Genomic DNA, 22374 nt, shown 5'->3' on the forward strand with positions numbered 1-22374 from the left:
TAAACAGGGTAGTACTCCGTGCTGGTGCTTATCCTTAACTTAATTAGTTTATTGTGCATTAGCCCTGGTTTAATGATGTCCAAACCTCTGGACTTATCCTCTTTTCGTATTTATTCCAATTGAATATTGACGCCTTCTCTAAAAACTATTGTTAGTTAGGCAAGTCGCTGATTTTGTCGCAATGCAAGTTGGCACTAAGTTATGCGGTTCAGAGGTAGGACGCGAGCCATTATGATTTTCCAGTATAATTTGTATTCATTACCTGTTTGCGATTATATAGAAGTAGAGCGATTATCATCTGTCTTAACTTTCGGTCACGCTGCTCCCACGGTAGAGGTGAGGCAGCGTCTAATGAGGTGCCTTTGCCCTCAACGAAACCGTCCGTCAATTTTTTTGGAAAACAAATCAATTTTAAAGATTGAAGGAAACCGCAGAATGTTATCAGTTATCTAAAAGTTACCTGGAATCTTAATGTCACTAACTTGATTTGAGGCCACAAGTAAGGTAAGAAATATACAAAGAGTTATACTACAAAGAGCTTTGAAAACAATCGAGAAGTAAATAATTTCTTTCCTATTTTAAATTGCTTTATTGAAGAATAATCAACAATTCATTCCACCGCTAATTATTGTAGTAAAAAGGACAAAATATACCTTAAACTGAGTGAACAGATTATAAAGTTACTGAGTATTGAGTATTCTGAGATTTGCAGAGATCCCAACCAGCTCATTGAATTCTGTTATATCTGGGTGGTTCATGGAGACTACCATCTGTCTTCCTCAAAATCTAATGGTAGGTGGTCAGATGAGCGCCAAGTTTGGCTTTCTTCGTCAAAACCCAGTATCGCTTTCTTATGTATTGTGTTTAAATTTAATGCGTTTCGACTCTCTGGATAATCATATCCACGATCATTATGGAAATCCAATCCCTCGTGGTCGGCTAAGTGCCAAGGTTCCCTTTCTTCCTCAAAACTTAATTTCATATTCTTCTGCGTTTCATCCAAGAGCTCATTCAATAGCAGAATATTATATCCGGAATAATTGGAATTTAAATCATCTCTTTCATATTCAAAACATTGACTGTTGGGAACATCATGACCGGAATCGGATATCATCTCTCGATAGTCGTCCCAATCATCAGGTTCATCCTTTTCTAGAATTGCGCTTTGCCCGAATAAGGCTTCCTCCTCAAGGTACTGTATTTGCGAAGCAGATAAAATATCAGATATGACAGATGCATCTAGTTCCGATTCTTCGCAGTTAAATATGTCATCAGATATCGCAGATGGTCCTAGTGTTGTATGTTCATCATCCAAATTTTCGTCTCTGGCCGGAAGATTATGTATTTCTTTATCTGCCAACAAAAAATCAGATATTCCTGATGAGAATAACTCAAAATCTTAGTTTATCAATTGGAAATCAGACATGGCAGATTTGTCTTTTCCCGAATTTTCGTCATAGCTTCGCTCCCGTTCGCAGCACGTCTCTGACTCAGAATCAGTCCGTTCGCTTTTTTCGAAAGCAGATTCTTCACATGATGATAAATTCAAATTATCTACACCCATTTTTCTAGGAGTTGAATAGACTTTCACAATGAACACTAAATTTATTTCAAAACGAGAATGATTGTTACAGGATAAATAGGATCATTTTATAGTCCTAAACTTCACTCAATAAATATTAACTAAATTCCAGAAATATCCTTCAACCAAAAGAATAATTAATTTTAAAATATTCCGGAAACTACCAAACATTAATTATTCTTGGCTTAAACTAAATTACCACTGAATATTATAATTATTTCCTGTTAGAATAAGTCCCTCAAAGTTTTAGGCTCATGTTCTACCAACTCTTCTCTTGCAATCTACAATTTGAGATATCAAAACGGCAAAACTAGAGACAAGGGACATTACCATTCCTATTCTCCCTTTAAATCTTTCAATCAGTTCATTACCACCCTTTCTCATATTTTTATAATATTCTCAGTAATCCTTGGTGCATCTTCCTTTCATTCCACTTTCTTTTTTCAGCTCCAACCATTTCTCATCTGCACCTTCCTTACCTGCTATTAATTTTATTTAACTCTTAACAGAACAGTTATTAGTTCGTTACACACCTCCTAGAAACATTAAATTTACTGAACTCTGTTGCTTGTCATCTTTTATTATTAGATATACTGGGAACATCAGTTTGAAGACAGTTTATAGCTACTCGTATAAGTGTGAAAAATCTGTACAAAACGGTGGGCGGAAATGATAAATTTAAGTCCATTCATTATTTCTTTCATGTCAACCTTGCCGTCCTTGTTAGACGTTCCCAAAAGTATATTTGTCAACTAATTATCGTAGAGTTTGTGGAAGTTAAGGAAGCAAATCTACTTAAAACTGTGTAAAAGAGAAAAGGAAAGTAACGAATAGTTTGCCCGGAAAAGATACTCGCTGAAGGGTTTATTCTCCTTCCTAGGAAATAGTTTCCAGGAGTTATGATGCGGGTATCTTGGTATTCAAGAGTTATATGGCGCAGTGCACGAAAACAAGGAATGTAGGAGAAGGATCATGGCAATGCAAGAGTCCTTAAAGATTGCCAAACCCTGGCTTAGATCGCTAATAATTTAAAACCGATGCTTTGGAAACTTAGAATCAGTGGAGGATAATCACCAATCTGGAATATCATGCTCGTCGTGGTAAAGCAGGCCTCCTTGCATTCTTTTTAAGTTTCTGTCATAGAATTTCACGCTCTAACTAACTTCTCTAACTTCTTTATGTGCAATGGAACAGCCCGAATTAGAAGTCACGGATAAACTTTCCATAGCTCGATCCATTCATTGAGCTAGTTTGCGATGCTTTCGTAAGAAGTCAAAAGCTCTCTAGTAAGGTCTCACTGCACTGATCGGAATAGATAGTAATCGGGAGGTGCAATATCTGGAGAATACGAGGAAGATTTCCGAATTCACCCCCTCTAAATATTTCTGGACCATGGTGGCCTCAGATGGTTTAAGGAGTTCATAATAGACACCCTTCTGATACCACCAGTTGCACAGCATCACCTTTGGAGCATGAATATTTTTTTCGGTATCGATGGACCTGGTTCATCTGTCAGCCCCAACTTTATCATAATAGATCCATTTTTCATCGCCAGATACGATCCAGAAAACTTTTTCATTTGGTCCATTCAAGATCTCGATATTCCTTTCCTTCAATGAATGTGGCACCCAATTACCTGATTTCTGGACCATTCCCGTCAGGTGTAAACGTTCACCAATGGTTGACAATTCATCAAGGATTCGACATGCGTCCTCATCCAATAATTCTTCGAATTTTTTCGGTGTCCCTTCGCGTTCTTTACTTTTTACGTCAAAACTGCCACTTCGGAATCGTCGAAATAACTCTTTACAAGTTATATTAGATGAAGCGTGGCCACAGAAAATATTACTGAATATACGATACCTTTCAGCCGAACTTTGAGAGGTTATAATGAAGTATGATTTACCGACGTTGACCCTGTTTTTGATGCCAGATTATAACGATGTTTACGCTTCGAACGAATGTCAATTACTGCCAAATACTACTCACCCATGCACCTTCGAATCACAAGTGTAGCCCTAGAGTGAACACCACAATAGATCAACAGCGACACCTCTTTTAATAGGGCGGAAACTTAATCCCATAATAATTACTGACAGCTCTCTGAAGTCTGGGTTTATTTAAAAAAAAAAATAGACAATGCAAAACTGAGATCAATATTAACATTTCACTAGGGCTACCCTATTTTAAGTTAGGGCAGCAAGGGTATCTTTTGAAGAGTCCTCTCTTGTAGGATCTTAAAGCCTTCAAAATCAGCTAAGTAACAGCATCTTCAACAATTAAGTCAGTTCAGATGCGAAATGTATTTAGCCTGCACGTTACCTCCACTTTCGTAATTTTCTCTGGTAATTCATAAACTTACGTTGGATGCCATTTTGAGGTGTTTGCGTACCCTAGGAGGTCTGTGGTTGGAAACGACCGGAAAATGTGATAAATACCAGCGATGTAAGGGAAAAATCCTACTGTCTAGTCTATGGAATAAAGCGTGCATACTCCAATTTGTTTCGAATGCTTGGATGAACCAACTCTCTACTTTATTTAAGCTCTGTCATTTTTGTGACTAAATTGAAGGAGTAGTGGCAAGGACACTAAATACAGGAGGATCAAATCAAATGTCACGGGATATCATTGCATACTCGAATAGAGACTAAGTAGCTAACTGACCCGTGGTCCTTGTGATTCATGATTTCGTGGGCGGGCGCCTAGATTGTTTTCTTGCGTGTGTGTATCCCTACCACATGTGGCAAGCCATAAATAGGTGGGCTCTTAGTCAAGTACTCGCAACTACGTGGCACTATCAAATGCGCAGAAATTTCTCGCTCAAGTACCGAAGAAGATCGAACATGTGCAATGTTTCTTTTCTACCATACAATTTCAAGTAATGCGCCGGGAGACAAATATCCTGACTGGTGGCATTCCCTACTAGATTTGTAAAGTTAAAGATGGTTGCACTAGTGGCTTTCACTACCATTGCCAGTACAGTCAGAAGCCCTTTCTTGAATGATTCCAGAGCTTATCCGCATCAAACTTGAGGTCACTCTTTAGTACTTGAAATATAAGTGGCTTTTATTGAGCTGTGAGGCGATTGGTTTTTGAATTGTTTGCTTGATGTCTAATAATGCAGCGAAGCAAAATCTGTTCGTCTCAAATGCGGTATTTATTTAATCCATGATTGAGAAAGTTTTTTCCATGATAGAGTCTTCCCTTTTCTAACTTGCTGACGAGCCGGATGCGTATCAAACTCTTCATAATGGTTAGCTTCACAATGTGTTATGTTCATCATCAGCCGCGCAACAACTCGTTTTTGGCCTAACCCAGCTCTAGTAAGGAATTACCAATTCGATATGTCCAAAAGCTGTCTGACGTCTTACCCTATCGCATGATCTGGGGCAGGGTCTACCTCATCTTCTTTCATGGTAATGCTTTATTAAGGCATTATTTATTTATCTAAAGAAACAATATACCTATAAAAATACATAGGATTTTGAATTACGTATTGTTTTTAGGTGAAGAACAAACCTAATAAGCAATTTCCCGCTTAAGACAAGGAAGAGAGACAGAGCCACGGAAGCTTAGGGCGTTGTAGGATTGAAATAATCTTGGGATCAATGAGCAAACTTAGCTATCGAGCCCCGTGAAGGGAAGTTCGAAAATCTCCATGCTATGTATTTTGCGAGAAACAATGCGAGACACAACGTATGAGAAGGCAGAGCTATGTGTATCTATCAGGCCATTACAGAGCTTGAAAAGAGTCTACATTCGTTATCAATGAAGATTCGGTGTTGCTGCAGGTAAAGAGGATCGATACTGCACTGTCAGCTTCACGAGTAATGCAATCGAAATTTTGGAAAGGATTCCAAATCACATTCATTTAAGCATGTCTCTAAGGAAGAAGTTGAAAGATATTAAGGATAACTGGATTGACCTGAAGTCGGAAGCGCAACATAGTTCAAAGACAAACATTGGAGAAGCACGGCTGACTTTTATTGTAGAAGGCTACATCTGGGTCCTGAAAGGAGTTTAGGAACGATAGAAATTGTTCACCAAAAAAAGTAGGAGAAGGGTGTTGGGGAGGATTTTGAGGGAGTAGCATATCGAATGGTATTTGCTACTGCTTACCATAGTGCAGCGAGGACGAAACAGAACCAACTTAAGATTTAAAGTTGTAGAAAGTAAAAGCTTCATGGCACGTTAAAGTAGCTAATATATGATACACTCCTGAAGCTGAGTTAAGAGTGGTTTAAGTTGACTTTACCGGACTTTAACTTGGCTTATACACAACATTTTAGTTGGACCGATAGCACTTCGCTTCGAATTTAAGGGCTAGATGATGAGTATCAATTTTGACATACGAACATGTGAAATGAAATATGTAGAGAAAATCCTCGGGCAAATTAGAGAGGAAAAGATCGGAAGTACGGTAGAAGGAATTCTTGTTAGTGTTAAATTGCAGTTTTGTAATTATGAGAGAAGATTTACAAACTAGGTTGATTAGGCGAATTGAACATGGGTAGGAAGGGGCGGTGAGGAACTTAATAGTAAGAAGTTAAAAAAACGACCAAACAATTGTTCATACAAGTACACAAAAGAAACAATAAACTGGGTACATTTAGGCGGTGAGACACGTAAGGTAACACAACCATAAGGAGAGGCAGGGAGAAGTAGAGGGATTCGGCGGGGAAGGGATGCTTAATTGTAAATACGACTGCACTGCTAATGTATTTACCTAATGCAGCCTGCAGTTGATACAGCGCCAAATGAACTCTTCATTGGGAAGTTTGGAACTTACAATAGTGTTAAGAAAACGGAGATGCTCCATCGTGGTCCTTGAACCCTAATATGTTGGCAGAATTATCGGATATTGAAGGCCTAATCAGATATATAGTTCAAAAGGGCACGTAGGCTACTTCTTTAAACCAAATTATGACCCAATCAGCGTTGCTATCCTTTCCAAGTTTGCCATATGAAAGTGGTGAAGGTGAAATTACTTTGTTTGTTTGGGGATTGATGGAGTTCTAAGCACGCATCCAGTTTATGTCGGAAAGGACCGATTGCAAAGAAACTTTCTTCCACGTTTGTGATCCACGCACCCCTCTTTTTGGGCTAAATATCCAAATTTTTAAAAGAAGCTTGACTAAAAGTGGACTCAGGTGGTAATCGTTGCTTTATGTATAACTGCAGACAGGAAATGAGTGTGAATTATATCCAAGTGAAATCCGCCCTTAATCCTCAAATAAAATAATTTCGCTTGGGACTATTTTGGGTCTGAATAGAAAGGCGGAGTTTGCTTGGATATAACTTGCACTTAAGTCGTATTATAAATAAAGGACGAATTATCACTTGTAGCCACTTTCGGTCCCAGAGCAGTGTGATGAGTTGTCTCTGCCCTGGACGGAACCGTCAGTCATTCTGTTGGTGAAGGTGAATTCACTTTACTCCAATATTTCGTCTGATGAAATATTGTGTGCTAGCTTGAAGACCAAGAGCTGGCTGGTGGGAAGGCTACATTTAATCTGGGATCGCTGGTGCGAGCAAGTGAAGTACCCCAATTGAGTAGAGAGGCGGGAGTCGGCGCTTCATAGGAGACGGAATCAGAGGAGTAGAGTGCTACATTTCGAATTTTGTTCCGTTATAGACTCACTAGACCCAGACAAGATTGAAGATTTATTCGGTATAACTCCGGTAGGCGCTTGGACAGTCGTGAATGATAAGAAATATTTGTTGTGAATTTTGCACGAATGTCGAGGAAATCTGATGGATGGTTTTGAAGTTGACGGTATCCCTGAAAATAATCTGAACGGGCGGATTTCTCTACTAAATAACATGCTTCCATAGCGGCGGTGGGGCAGCGTCGGAGGGATGCCTCTACGCTAGACGAAACTATTAGCCGTAATTTTTTTTAATTGTGTGCCTTTTTCTAAATGAAGTCTGAACCAAAAAAAAATCTGTCCTCTTACTCTGTTCCGTTACCACGTCGATCTAGACTCAGAACTAACTCAATTCTTAAACAAATTACATCATTCGGTTGTGGGGCATGAACTAATTAAAGTACCCATGATTAGACCAAAACACTGTATTGTTTGATCTATGCGATCGTTGTAAAAGGTGAGATATATATAAATACTGAGTCTTTATACGTCGCCTTAAAATTTAAAGGGCTCTCTCCAATTTGATGCTTAGATCCACATAAGAACCACTAATGACACGTTACTGCACGTCTTTGTGCTAGCCAGGCTCGGAAATGGTGGGGAGGGGATCCTTTGAGCGCTTCGATCTCTCACGTGTGATTTCTACAAAATCAACGTTTCTATACCGATGGGTGCGCACCAGATCTAAAAAAAAACTCAATGAACAAGGGAATTTGCGATGGCCTAAGGAGATAACCCAGAACGCGAGTTAAACCTACAAAATAAAAACAAGTCGGGAAGCCGGAAGCTAGACGCTTCAAGTATGAAAGGTTTTGTGCATTTCTTTTACAAAGAGATTTGGGTGTGCATTTGTCTTATTAGCATGTAGCGCGTAAAATATGCATATATTATGTGAAAATAGCCACTTTCAAGTGATATTGACATTCATAGTCTGGAATTTGCAGAGAAGCGACAGCTTTGACCTGGTATTACTTTGTTAGTAATAGTGCGATTTTCACCAAATTTGGTAGGATCATGCTCTGTACTGTAGCCTATATTGTTGCAAAATTTTGGGGTTCTAGGGTGAACCTAAGGGGGGTTTTCCTGTAAATTACTAAAAATTATAGTAATGTACTATTATTAACTTTATTTGAACAGGTATCGGTATGGAGGGTATTTCGGAGCGTACGCACCATATATTGACAACCCCCTGATTTTTTCAGATTTTTCGGTTGAGTAGTTTCTGAGAATGGGTTCGTTAAAAAAATGACTACTTTCAACCCCCCGCACCCCCCACCTTTTCAACAAATGTCAAAACTAAGACTGGCTTCGAAAAGTACTAATCGAGACCTTTAATTTGATACCCCACATGACTATATTGGATGAAAAAAAAATTTGCACCCTCCCTTTGTATGTATGGGAACCCCCCCTTAAATTCGTCGTAAAAGGATGTGACTCACTATATGCGTGAGCGTTTACAGTTTCCACCTTTCTACCAAATTTGGTGCCAATCGCTACAACCGTCTCCGAGAAAAATGCGTGTGACGGACAGACAGACAGACAGACAGACAGACAGACGGACAGACAGACAGACAGTAAACCGATTTTAATAAGGTTTTGTTTTACAAACAAAACCTTAAAAAACGGCTGGACCGCGCACGTGGAGCCATGACTCTCCTGATATAGGGACATCCTCCAAATAATGAAAATCTGAGGCAGAGAAAACAATGATTGAAGCTGTGATCCGTCGTGGGTTCCTCTCCTCGATCGCGGCATTCGGGTCCGGAGACTCATGGGTCCACGCGCGCGGTCGAGCGGTTTTTTTATTTTCCAAGTTTAGTTCGCGTTCTGGTTTATTTCGCTAGGCCGTCGCAAATTCCTTTATTGGTTGGCTTATTTTTAGATCTGGTGCGAACGCTTCGGTATGAACAGGTTGATTTTGTAACAATCACACGTGAAGGATCAAAGCGCTCAAACGACCCCCCGAGCCTGACTAGCACAAAATGTGTCAACCGAGTGCTTTAGTGAAGCTGCAGTATTTGCTGACAGATGTTCACGGTCATTTAGCCAATTTCTTTTAGGTTTTGGGATAGCTCTTCCCTCTAGGTCTTCTTCGGCCACCCAGGATCAAACAACCGACCACTCTAATCCATGAGTGTTCATTACACCTTGGTGGGGTAAGCGCGCCAATGCTACCGTTCGCGGAAATCCGCTTCAGCTCCCACAGGACTTCCCGAGTTGCTCGAACTCCTCCTCTACTGTTCTGCACCAAGTGCTCTTAGGGTGGCCCACGTGTCGGCCATCTTGGGAGAGTGGGTTCCACTGCATGGTGTAGTCAGCAATGGCATTGTTCCCCCTCCTTAATGTGCGACCTATCTACTGTCGCCTGCCGATCACATCGCGTACGGATGAAAGGCCAGTTCGCCGACCAAGTTCTTCGTTTGAAATAGTATCAGGCCATCGTACTCTGATGATACGTCGCAGACGGTTGAGTTAACTTTCCTTGTGCTACTCCCGTATAGCAACACAGAAAGAGTACTAGCACGGAACAGTTTCAACTTGATCTTGGTGTTGGAATAGTTGCATTTCCAGATTTTAAAGAAGGCAGCGAAAGGAGATCTAGCAGCACAAGAGCACAGCGCCATTAGTGTGGCAAAGAGAGAGGAGTATCCTCCAAAGTCCCACCATCTTACTTCGCTTAGGCTCAGAATGTCCAGCTAATACCTTTGGAATTCGCGCACGAGTTGGAGAAAGCGACTATTCTCGGGACTTCGATATATTAGGTTGTTGCAAATCAAATGTCGGATATTTGAGTAAAATTTCAAAAAACTATAACTTTTATGAAAATTAATTTTATTAGTCAAAATAAGAACCAGCAGCTTCAATGCACTTCTCCCAACGAGATACAAGGGCATTTATTCCAGTTTCGTAAAAGTCTGGGTTTCTAGAGCTAAGAAATTCTTCAAAGGCACTTTTGACAGCTACTTCATTGCTGAATTGTTTCCCCGCCAAAAAGTGATCCAAATGCTTAAAAAAGTGGTAGTCGGTTGGCGAGAGGTCGGGTGAATATGGTGGATGAGGAAGAGTCTCATATCGTAATTCATTTAATTTTTGGACCGTCATTCTGGAAACATGAGGTCGGGCGTTATCATGGAGCAGTATCACTCCATCTCTGTTGACCAATCTACGCCGCTGAACACGTAATTTCTCGTGCATTTCATCAAGTTGGGCACAATATTTCTCTGCATTAATTGTTTCACCACGCTCCAAAAACGAATAATGAATAATTCCAGATGCAGACCACCAAACAGTTACCATTACCTTCTTCGGGTGAAGGCTCGGTTTTGGCATGTGTTGTGGAGGCTGATCGGCATCTAGCCATTGCGCTGATCTGCGACGGTTGTCGTACAATATCCACTTTTCATCGCATGTCACTATTCTGCGCAAAAAGGGATTGTTCCTGTTGCGGTTGAGTAGAGAACTGGATATTTCCATTCGCAGCGCCATGTTTTGCTCGTTGAGTTCATGCGGAACCCACTTATCAAGCTTCTTCACCTTTCCAAGCTGTTGTAAGTGCCGAGATACTGTCGAATAGTGTACGCCTATTTTCTCTGCAATGTCACGAATCGATGATCGGAGATCAGATTCCACTATCAAACGCAACTCGTCGTTGTCGATCGATGGTCCTGGGTGTCCACGAGGTTCACTTTGGAGGGTCATGTCGCCTGATCGGAATTTTTCGAACCACCGCTGTGTCGTTCGTTCGTTTGCTGCGTCAGCTCCAAATGCTCTGCAAATGTTTCTGGTTGCCTCCGCTGCGTTGTGACCAAGTTTAAATTCATATAGAAAAAGTAGACGTTTTTGACTCCCTTCCATGCTTTTTTCTTTGAGTTTTACTTGGAACTTCAATGACGATTGAAACTGAAATGACTCCTTGATCGAATGAACGACTATTTATACTCAATTATCCCATACCACCAGAGTCACCTTGAGGCAGTTTTAAACATTAAAATCATAACTAACTTCACTTCATTGAAAAATCCGACATTTCATTTGCAACAACCTAATACATGCACATTCCAGAAACCGGAGGGGGCTGCTACGGAATATCAATCTCTGTGTCGCTAAGTCGCAGATCTATTCTACTGATTTTGCGATACAGCGAGAAAAGGAGATATCGTAGGGTTATCTTCAAAAAAATAGTAATATTTTACTGGTATCCTTAAATTGTTTAAAATATCATGTCATCCTCCTGCTTCAATTCTCCTCTTTGCAATATTTATCCTTAATTTAAAAAAGAATATTCTCCAGCTCTCCGTGTCGAAACAGTGAGGAGCCGAATGCTTCGCGAACTCATTGGATCTCCGATTCACATAAAATCCATCATATTCCACTGCCTCTAGCGAGAGGATGTGTTTATTTGATTCGTAGGCGGTACATCATCAAAATCAGCTTTTTTATCATACAAGCAATTAAAATTAATGCCGTGAATATAAATATCAAATTCTTCAAACCCGCTATCAAAATTTATCTAACCCAAGGCCGTGTCACCTACACAACACCAAAAGATTAAAATCTCTTAATCTCCTCAGGACAGGAAACAACAGCAGCCAACTCCCGAAAATTTAATAATTAAATTAATTATAAAAATGAGATATGAGACGTATACAAAGTATGATAATAATGGCTGCACACTCCTACACAAAATAATGAGTCGTTCTTGCAGGAAGCATGCGGTTCACTTTTTTTCTTCGTCCCAAAAAAAGAAAACATTAAAAACGGTAGAAGCACGTTCTTAACCCGAATTTAAGACCCAGATGGTTATCATGGAATCCTCTTTTTTTTCTCAGGCGACCATAATGAAAATATGAGCCGGCCGCCTTTTGACCGGTAGATTCATTAATTTCATCCAGCATTTCGACTGGTCCAACCATCTCAACTTTTAATCTGAGAAGCTACAAGTTTCGAGGTAAGAGTCGACCTCCATTAAAGTATTTTGTCACGTTTTTAATTGCTCCTGGTTTTGGTCAAGGTTAAAGTGATGCGAGTAGATGTTTTGAGGTATTTGGGTTACATCTGGAGATTGAGTTGGGAAGTACCATTACATTGGGATGGAATAATGAATTGAAAGTTAAGTTAAGGTTTGAACTTTTGTCAGAGAAATTGTGCCAGATGAAAATGCAGAGATATAGATGGTTACGTCATTGTGAGATGGAGCGCAACCTGGTACTAGTGTCATTCCTTCCTTGCATATGCCTTTTACGTAAAAATCGTTATCAGCTATGGGGAACCACTCAATTCCTCGTCTACGTGCCATCATTGTTAGCTTTTGATAACGCGTTTCTACCCTATTTTGTTTGGAAGTCTGCACCACTCCTTATCTGGGTTACATTTCGCAGCTCTAGGCAAAATTATGGAACTTTGTAAGGATTCTCAAAACGATAAAGACTTTGATAGGTTTGATATGAAGCAATGTCCTTTCTAGACTATCGGGAAGATAGGATGGAATTAAAAATAACTTTTTGAACACACTCAAAGGATGCAAGTCTTTTGTAGTACCTATTTTCTCGTTTAGGGAGAAGGGAACTGGTGGACGTTTTGTCCTCCAAAGTTCTCATATGGACCAAGGCTCATTTTGTCTCGCCGTTTATAGATGGTAGCTTTTTCCCACCTTGTTTAAAAGAATTAACTTTCAGTTAAAAGAGGGACATAGACTCCTACGGTTTCGTACCAGGTCTGGTCCGGCATCTAGTGGTTGCGGACTTAGGGCTCCCAATTCCTAAAAAAAGTGTCTAAGTTTGAGTTGTCATCAGGCGAAACCTTGGCCCTGCTGACTTTCACATACAAATCATTTATATTCCTTTTTATTTCCCCGAAAATGCAATCTTCTAATTGTTGACCCCATGAAGCGTGGTGCACGCTTCCCCTGCAACCTCAGCAAGAAGGCGGTAATAGAAGAGAATAATGGGATGCTGAATTGACAGTTATTTCCACAAGTTTAGGCTTTGCTGCGTCAGCCTTATCTGTAAATCATACTAGTCGAAAAATGGAGGATCCTTATTTATTGAAAGGTTTCGATGGACTTTGCCTATGGTTTCACATCAGCTCAAGGATATGTAAATCAAGTAAGGAATCTTTGAACTGGCTTTGAAAAGCTTTCTATTTATCAGATGATAATCGAATATTCCAATCTACTTCTTATTATTTGAAAAAGGTTTCTCCATGCGTTTCATAGCCATGTTGTAGGATTTGTCTGTGAATCCTATAGGCACCTTCACGGTTTTCCGTTAGAATGTTTTTCACGTTTTAGATTTCCCGAAATGCATTTCCTTATCACCTTCTATAGTTGGTTATGGATAGACATCTAGTGGCTATAAAGACTTCTTGTTTTTCGCAACCTTTTCGGTTGCGGAAAATATCCAATACTTACTTTTCCAATAGATTTCGAGATCAATGAAGAGGATGAGGTGAAGGCTAGATCTGCAAATCATAAAAAGAGAAAAAAATCTTTAAAATTTGTCATGTTTGTTTAGAATTGGTTGAAAATCGAGTTTATATTTACATTTAGTATTTTTAGTAGATAAAACGGAGTCAATACTTGTTCATGTAGAAACTTATTCCCCGTTTCACATGTCAATTCTAACGTCAGATCCGAATAATAGGGCTACATTTTTTGCAAGACGGTCGACTCTTTCATTAAACTTCTTAAACCAGCTACACTATACGCCACTCCTCTATTTCCCGAGCCCTGAACCTGGAAAACCTTTCGAGCGATTGATGAACTAAAAGTCTAAGATATGAATGCCAGCAGCACAGGTCATTGTTTCTGAAGAAATGCAATGCAAAGCAGGATTGGGACTGCAAATATATGTGAAACAATTTTTAAATATTTCTTAGAGAAGCTGACTTTGACTTCAAATTATGTAAGACAATGAAACCAATCAGGCCATTGTGAATCAGTAATTCGACTATTGGACGGTAGCAGAATTCAAATTGGTGCCAAAAAGGCCTAAAAATGAGAAGGAAATAGGAAAAGAGGTCGCTTTTGCTCAGCGTTGTGGAGACGTATTTCAGCCTATCACGCAGTCAGTGGATTATCGCCTTCCTTTAAGGAGTGTTCATACCAGCTCCCTTTAAATTCTTCCATATATTCGAAAGTGATGCAATAATGCATTGAATCTGAAAGGTCACCGTCGGATTAATGGAAGAATGATGAATCACCCTTCATGTGCTACTTTGACTTAACGCTATCTAATGACATACTACGACTTGAAACTTATCCCACATGATGATGAGTTGTTCTCGATAAAAACAAAAACCCGAAGGAGGGTTTAAATACAACACTTGGAACTTCGTGTATGCTTATATGCTTATTGATCTTTCTCTCTGAAAGTTTTCAGACAGATTTCTACTCACAAGATTTTAGCAATGTATTGACGCAGGAAAATTATTTCCTATGAATTTCATTTTGTCGAAATGTGCTTCAACTCCCTTAAGGTCAATTTACCCCTTCGTGGGGTATCGCTTCGGGTTACCCGAAATGTGCTTCAGCTTCCGCCAGGATTTCCTAAGACGCCCACACTCCTTCTCTACGGTTCTGCGCCAAGTGCCCTTGGGGCGACATACCCGTCGGCCAGTTTGAGGGAGTGAATTCCACTACCCCTCCTTATTGTGTAGCCTATCCAATTGCCATTTCTGCCTCCCGATTACGTTATGTACGGTTGGTAGGTGTGTGTGTCGACCAAGTTCTTCATTTGTAATAGTATCAGGCTATTGTATTCCGATGATACGACTTTGACAGGTGTTGACGAGGGCTTATAGGAGGGCACGCTTTACAAATATAGAAATTGATCGACGCCTTCGATGCTTTGTCCATTATTGCAGATAGGGAGGGTACGATCACTCGTCAACTTGAGAACCTTTATTTTGTTGGTGTTTAATTTCAGTACAACTCTACTTGCCTCTCTTTCCAAATATGGAGTCATTTGGCCAAGATCGATTAGAATGTCGATGACAAAATGCAACCTTGAAGAAGTCCGCTTTAGATCTCAAATTCCTCTGACATTTTACTTTTCTCGAAATCAATGAAAGCAGGTGCAGTGGAGATCTAAACTCCGCGCAATGTTGATGTGCTCAACGCAGGAGGATTCGAAGCGAAAATCAACCTACTCTCTGTCGATCAACCTTTGGAGGTATTTTTGGTAATTCAGAGCTATTATCTTAGCGACGGCAGGGAGCACGCCGATATCCCTCTAATTCTCACATCCAAAACGGGTGCTTTTCTTGGGAATCTTAACGATCATCCCCTTCTTCCTCTCTCAGGGAAAGGTTTCTGATTCCCAAGATTTCCGTACGAGTAGAGGTAGCATATTTCATTTACTGCAATAAATAACGCTGCAAAGAGATCGTCAAGCCCGGCGGCATTACCCGGTATAGACTTCTGAAATCATTGCGTTTTGCGGCATCCTCCACTTCCCTGACCAACGCCATTACAACTCCCCTTTTGTTACGCTGCGCGAACTTTCTGGCATGTTGCTCGGTATCGGAGTTCGAGCGCGTCTCGCTCGCCGCCACTTGCAGCGGTTAATAGACCCTTCAACCTCTTCCCTTCATTTGTCCGCTTCCACGATTCCGTAGGCAAACATATATTATGGCCCCCTTAAATCGTGGTCGGCGAAGGACTGTGACAGGTTGTTAGCCCAGTTCGAATTTTTATAAATTACCTTAGTTGACTTGATGTGCACGAAGTTCCGTGAAGTGAATGCAAAATCATGACTTTATGGGAGAGTAATTTCTCTGACAAGAGGACACCTACTTAAGAAGTGAGGGAAGTGGGAAAACCCTTGAAAGAGGGTGCCGCTAAGGGTCTATCTAAGGTCCATTTATTTGACATTCAATAGAAGGATACACGATCTTCTTAAGAGCCTAACTGAGCTCCGCAAAAAAATGTGCATATGCCGATGACTTCGTCGTCGCTACGGAAGCAGAAGGAAGGAGTTTGTACGAGGGTTTTGGTTGGATTCTGAGGGTGATTGCGGTTTTATAGATGGAGAAATCTGTCTCAGTATCTCTTACGACAGAATGTGACGGTCGTTGTTGATTAGACTTGATGAACGTAAGTATCTGGTCATACTTGTCTCTGAGCGCAGCTATTTATTGTGGGCTGCAGGTACTTCTAGATGTAGTTCTGATTTATTCAGAAGTACGTATGTTACTTGCTGTCGGGGTTGTCTGTTAGGTGTTCATGTTTATATAAAGGCCGTAAGGTCCACAAGAATCTTTTTCAAAGGGTGTCAGTTATCTTGATCGGAAACTAGATGGATTGAATGTACCGAAGATAGCGTGTTTTACATGTTTTATGAAAACATGTATGCTCATCAGAGGAACTTAAGTTTTAGATTTTAGTTTTAGTCTCGATTTTTTCCTTATTGGGCGTGAGAGTGTCAATGATATTTTGTATGCAAGGAATCTCTATGATGTTGGCTTTATCTAGTGTGGGGGTGCTTTAGAGTTGAATATATGCGTTATGTAAGTGTCTTATGTACTTTAAATATCAAGATATGAGGAAAATGGGCATTAGCAGTTCACATGGGGTCAGAAAGGAGTATTTTTTCTGATTAATTAATTTTCCTGGAAGGTATTTACTAGTAGAAGTCAGGTGAGGGTGGTGCCATTTGTGGAAATATTAATGGCATAATGTGCTAATACTCTTGTTGCGTGTTTTTAAGGTTTTGTGTAAAACAAAACCTTATTAAAATCGATTCAATGTCTGTCTGTCTGTCACACGCATTTTTCTCCAAAACGGCTGAACCGATCCGAACGAAATTTGGTGGACAGATGGGAACTATGAAATCCCACGCATACAGTGAGTAGCATAAATTTAGGTGGAGTTTAAAGGAGGGCTCCCCATACATGCAAAGGGGGGATTCAAAAATTTTTTTCACCGGATATAGTTGTATAGGGTATCAAATGAAAGGTCTCGATTTGTACTTTCCGAAACTGATATTAGTTTTGGCATAAATTGCAAAGTGCGTGAGTAATGAGTCAAAATGTACGCACTTGAAGTTAGACAGGACTCATTTTCGGAAACTACCAACCTAAAAATCCGAAAAAAATCAGAGTGGTGCGCCTAGATGAAATCTAGGCCTCAAAATATGTCCCATTCCGATATCTGCTCAAATAAACTTACTAATAGTATATTACTACTTTTTAGAAATTTACTGAAAAACCCCCCTTAAATTCATCCTAGGGCTTCGGAATTTTGTACCGCAAGACGCCGTTCATTGTCCTTTATAGTCAACACTCAAACTATAGAGAGTGACAGACGGACGACATTGCAGTAAATTTTAGATTTGGGACGTGCGCTGATACGTCGATCACAAAGAACACTAGTTGCGGAATGTCACTTCATCCAGGTGGCGTTAATGCTTGAAACATTTCATTACGCAGTTCTTTATTGGCTTATTATTATTATTTAAATCGCTCAGTTCTTTCAATGGCAGTAATCTGCCCCTCCAGATATTTAAATCGCTGAGTTCTGGCAATGGTGGTAACCTGCCCAGAACTGAGCGATTTAAATATCTCGGGTCAATGCTATAAGCCAATGGAGAACTACATTATGCTCCTCACATAGGGAAACACAAAACCTTTTATATCTGAAGCGTCAAGCTTCCGGTTTCCCGACTTGTTTTTTACTTGTTGTTTACTATTAAGTTCAGTTTATATACCTGTTGATACGATGTTTCAACTAAGGATTGTTCGGTAGCCAAAACCTTAGGTTTTGGGAAGGCTGATATGCCCTTGAAAGGGGGAAGGTTGTTGATCGTACCTTTTCTATTTTTTGGTTCTGTCATGGGCGGCAGAGTGAATCCAATGGATACACCAAAACCCCTTGTCTTTTCATATACACAAGGGATTCGTTCTCAAACAAAACGGCTTTGTTCCGCATGAATCTAAAATTGTGCCTGATGTGCCTAAGAATAATGTACTTAGTCTTCGGTTGAACTTATTACCCAGCCCATCTTTGCACGATGAAAAATTAAAGTTAACGAGGGTAGTCTTTGTCTTGTTACAATCTGAAAAAGTGGATATATCTGACATTTCTCACCCCAACCTCACAGTGTGTTGCAGCTGAAATACGAAATGAACATCTTAGATATGAGATCGTGTCGAGCCAATTTTTGGTAGCTAACAGGTGGGGCCTTAGCATTGAATAGACAGACCAAAGTGATAGATTTGTCTACAAGTCCTTGGGAGAATAGAAGCACGTTGCCAAAAGTTAACAATGTTGGGCTCCAGGTGTGTTTATCGGAACAACCGTAGTCCAGTAATTTTACTTAATTCTTGTTCAAGAACTCTTCCATTTTTTATGAATTATTACTCTGAATGTGCTGCTTTTTGCTTCGGAAGTCTCGGAATTGGGAACTCTCCCAGTTCAAAATATATGTTTTAGGTCTTTCCAGGCATTCCATTGTGGTTACAATAATAACAGCTCATCCATTTTTGGGACATAAATAATTAAAGCTCTCCCCAAAGTGCAGCAGACTCTCAGTGAAATTCATTCAAACTTGTGGTATGACTTTTCAATCTTTAATTTTCTCTTAGTCGCTTTTGTTCCTAAGCCACAATAGACTGCATCTAAATTATGCAAATACTGCAATAAATCCACTTGATCCTATTTCTATTAAAGTTATTTCTGGGAGTTGTTGAACTAAGTGTCTTTTCATCCGACATTTAATATTGTCTCTTCACCAACTTGGAGACACTAGTCGTGCTGTTCCTTAATAACCATTTTGAATACAAAACTTCATTGGATAGATACATAAATGCATACATATGCATGTATCTAGATACGTATGATGCGTACAAATATGCATCGTCTTCGAAAACAAATCCTGTTCGTTATAAGTCTGTTCTTATTCAATTTTAATGGAAATCCCCAAAACTCAGTTTGCATCCTTTAGCCTTTGAGACTGAAGTCAGTCCTTTCCGACATATATCCATATATTCCTTTGTTCCATATACATATGTATATTCAACAAACATTCATACTTTAATGAAACACAATGAAGCATTCATATTTGAATTTAGAAATATTTTGTATTTAACTCGGTGAGAGATTCTAGGGTCATGAAATTGAAATGAGAATTGGAATGATTGTTTATGAAATTGATTTCAGACAATGGATGCAATGAGGAATGCACTTCAGAATTTAATTGTTTAACCCAAGGAGAATATATGTTGGAGAGCATCATCAAAACCATTGCTTTTTCCACTGGAATGGTTGATCTTTTAAGTAGTTTTTCCTATTCCATGGCAACGACTTATTAATTTGCACTTTCGAACTTTTGCAATTCAATTATGGTTGGGCTTAAGTTGACACTGAGAGCAATGTGTGACGTTTATGTTCTGCAGCAAATACGATTTGGTTATGAGAAACTGTTGGATTTAGCCACTTGTTGAAGTTCAAGAGATTTCATTTTCAAGACTCGACCTGTATCCCTTGCACATTCTACGGGCTATGTCATGTTTTGGTAGCAGTCCTACCGAAATACCAATTTGGCATCTTGTTTCAAAATTAAAAAAAGTTGCGACGTTAATTTGGGGAACAATGTAGAAAACGAGAAGGGAGGAGTGCTCTTAGATAAACAACCTAAGCGAAGTGTGAAGGGAGTCATGTCCAATCAGATACAACCATTACTTGTACGAAATGTTCTCTGAGTCTGAGATTTCCAAGCTCATCAAGCTACAATAGATACAATTGACAGATAACGTCCAACCCGTAGATGATACCTAAAGCTCCTTGGATTCAAGAAAGGATACTATCCAAGGGTTGACATTTTTAGAGGCAAAGCATAAGACCGAGGTCTGAAAAAGTTCTTCACTGTTAGAAGCATTGTCTATTTGGTCAAAGTTAACTAAGCAAGCAGCGTTATGCCAAAAAACCGAAATAATATATATTAATAATAGAGTTCCACTGAAGCGCGTTTGTGTGCCTCTGTACTGGCTAGGCTTGAGAATGAGGGTATACTTTTGGGCCCTTTAATTTCTCTCACACGATTAGCAAAATTTTCACGTGTCATTACGTTCGATATTCGATGCATAGGACTGTACCAGAACTTGAAATAGAAAATAGGAAAACATATACGAACGCGAAGCTTAAAATGGGAGAATAAAGAGGGAATACTGATTTGACCTCAAGAAAAAGCAAGATACAAATAAATGAAAAGTGCGAAATGAAATATCACTTGATCATGCGGTCTGAGAAGCATCAAATTATCCCATCCTCCCGTCAATTTCTACAAAACAAAAAATGCTACAAAAACTACTTCTCAATTACCGTTTTCTCTCGGAGGGAGAAGCTACAGTTTCTGAGCATTCAGGCCGTGTTGGTCCATTGTGCTCGTCACCCCTGTCTAACGGAATATTCCGAATTCGTTAACGTATCTCAGGATTTCCGTTAGTGGATGTGATGTTACCCGTCGCAATTGGAGAACATCGGCACCAAAGATCTGATGCCTGATGCATTCATAGGCGCGGATTTTGCTTCCTGATTACAGGAGGAATACGTATCATCTTGAGTAATTCCTATTCTGAACATATGCCCAGCTAGCGAATTACGGCCTGTCAGAATGCCCACAATACACCTGCAAGTTCTCCTGTTTTTCGACGGGATAAAGTTTGTGGTACGCATGTTCGGTTCGGGCAGGAAAAGTTTTGTGTGTCGAGCAGCATTTAGGCTCTGCCACCTGTCATTTTGTGGGAAGCTTGTTCCCAGTTTTTGAAGACAGACTTAGCCAATGCTACTGATACTCCAATTGCTGATTCCGGTCCCGGCATAGGGGAGATTGACCCCTCTTTCGCTAAAGCATCCGAGATTTCATTTCCCTCTACGCCACAATGACCAGTTACCCAAAGTAGTTGCACCGTATTGAGTCTAGAGATAGAGTTCAAACGATTTCAGCATTCCTAGACGATTTTCGAGGTGATCAAATGATTACTCAAGCTTGGCTATCACTGCAGATTGCGATGCGCTTGCCCTTCAATCGCTCGGCAATCACCCAGTTTGCTGCCCTTAGGATCGCATAAACTTCGGCTTGAAAAACCGTTGCATATTGTCATATTGTGTTTTATTTGGATTAACTGAAAGACCATTTCTGAGGTACCAGCTGTCTATCAAATCAACGGCACGTTGTATATTCCTACAAGATCCCGATTAACAGCAAGCACAGCCACGTCATCAGCATAAGCTAGAGTGTGTATTGGCAAATTTTGCAGTTCGCATAGTTGTGAGTCGATCAGCATACTCCACAGAAGTGGTGAAAGCACACCTCTTGGGGGCGGCCCTTCCCGATAGTGATCGACACCCACCTCAGCGCACAGCAATCTCCGCGTGTTGATGCCATGTCACTTCTTTCATCAGTTCTCCCGGGTGGGAGGGTCTGTACTGAATCTAGTCTGGAGCTCGTGAAATTACCGCCGGGTTTTCTAAGAGAGTCCAACTTGGCCAACTCATCCCTTTTGAGGATTCTGAACAGCCTTGAAGTCCGCCTTCAAATTCCTCACAGTACGCTCTAAAGGAGTCTCGTTTCGAACACCTAACGAGCCTCTTATATTCTCGCTGTGAGTTAATGAAATTTAACCAGTCTTCATTCTTATTACTTTTGCAAGCACGGTTCAGAAGTCGCCTGGTTGATTTCCTGAGTTTTTGCAGTTCCCGATTCCACCAAGGAACCGTTTTACCGCTTTGGCCTCAGGAAATAAGACAAGCCTCTTCATAGCACTCTAAAAATGTGCAGTTCAGAATTTTCAATTCATCTTCCAGCGCTAAAGAAGTCCTTAGTCGCCTAGGGAACTGTACTTTTTTGCTAAGAAGTTCACTGAACTTTGTTCAATCCAGGTTCCGTCTTTTCACTGCAGACTGTTCGCTCGCAATGGTCACATTGACTTCTAGGTATCGGTGATCTGACAGTGAGACCTTGTCTAGCACTCGCCTGTGTGTAATCAACTCTAACACTTTTGAGGTACAGATTGTTAGGTCAATTACTTCGATTCTTCTCGGTCCCACGAACGTAGGGTCGCACCTTGCGTTTGCAGTCATAAGACCAGCTGAAGTGATGAAGTCAAATAGCTTCTCTCCTCTTGGATTGCATTTGCCCCAACTGC

The 22374-nt window shown here is 40.2% G+C and overlaps 2 protein-coding genes across 5 annotated transcripts in view; one reads left to right on the forward strand and one right to left on the reverse strand.

Moving 5' to 3' along the window:
* The window catches only part of LOC119646844 (rab3 GTPase-activating protein catalytic subunit), a 477376-nt gene that overhangs the window by 290386 nt on the left and 164616 nt on the right, over positions 1–22374 (forward strand). The window lies entirely within an intron of this gene.
* Positions 1–22374, reverse strand: part of LOC119646843 (vasorin) — a 395527-nt gene that overhangs the window by 251799 nt on the left and 121354 nt on the right. For all 4 annotated transcript variants that reach the window (XM_038047465.1, XM_038047463.1, XM_038047464.1 and 1 more), the window contains exon 2: positions 13640–13689. The gene's annotated coding sequence lies outside the window, so the exon portion shown is untranslated. The remainder of the gene's footprint in view (positions 1–13639; positions 13690–22374) is intronic.

The sequence above is a fragment of the Hermetia illucens genome, chromosome 1, assembly GCF_905115235.1.
Source record: "Hermetia illucens chromosome 1, iHerIll2.2.curated.20191125, whole genome shotgun sequence".
NCBI classification, from domain to species: Eukaryota; Metazoa; Arthropoda; class Insecta; order Diptera; family Stratiomyidae; genus Hermetia; species Hermetia illucens.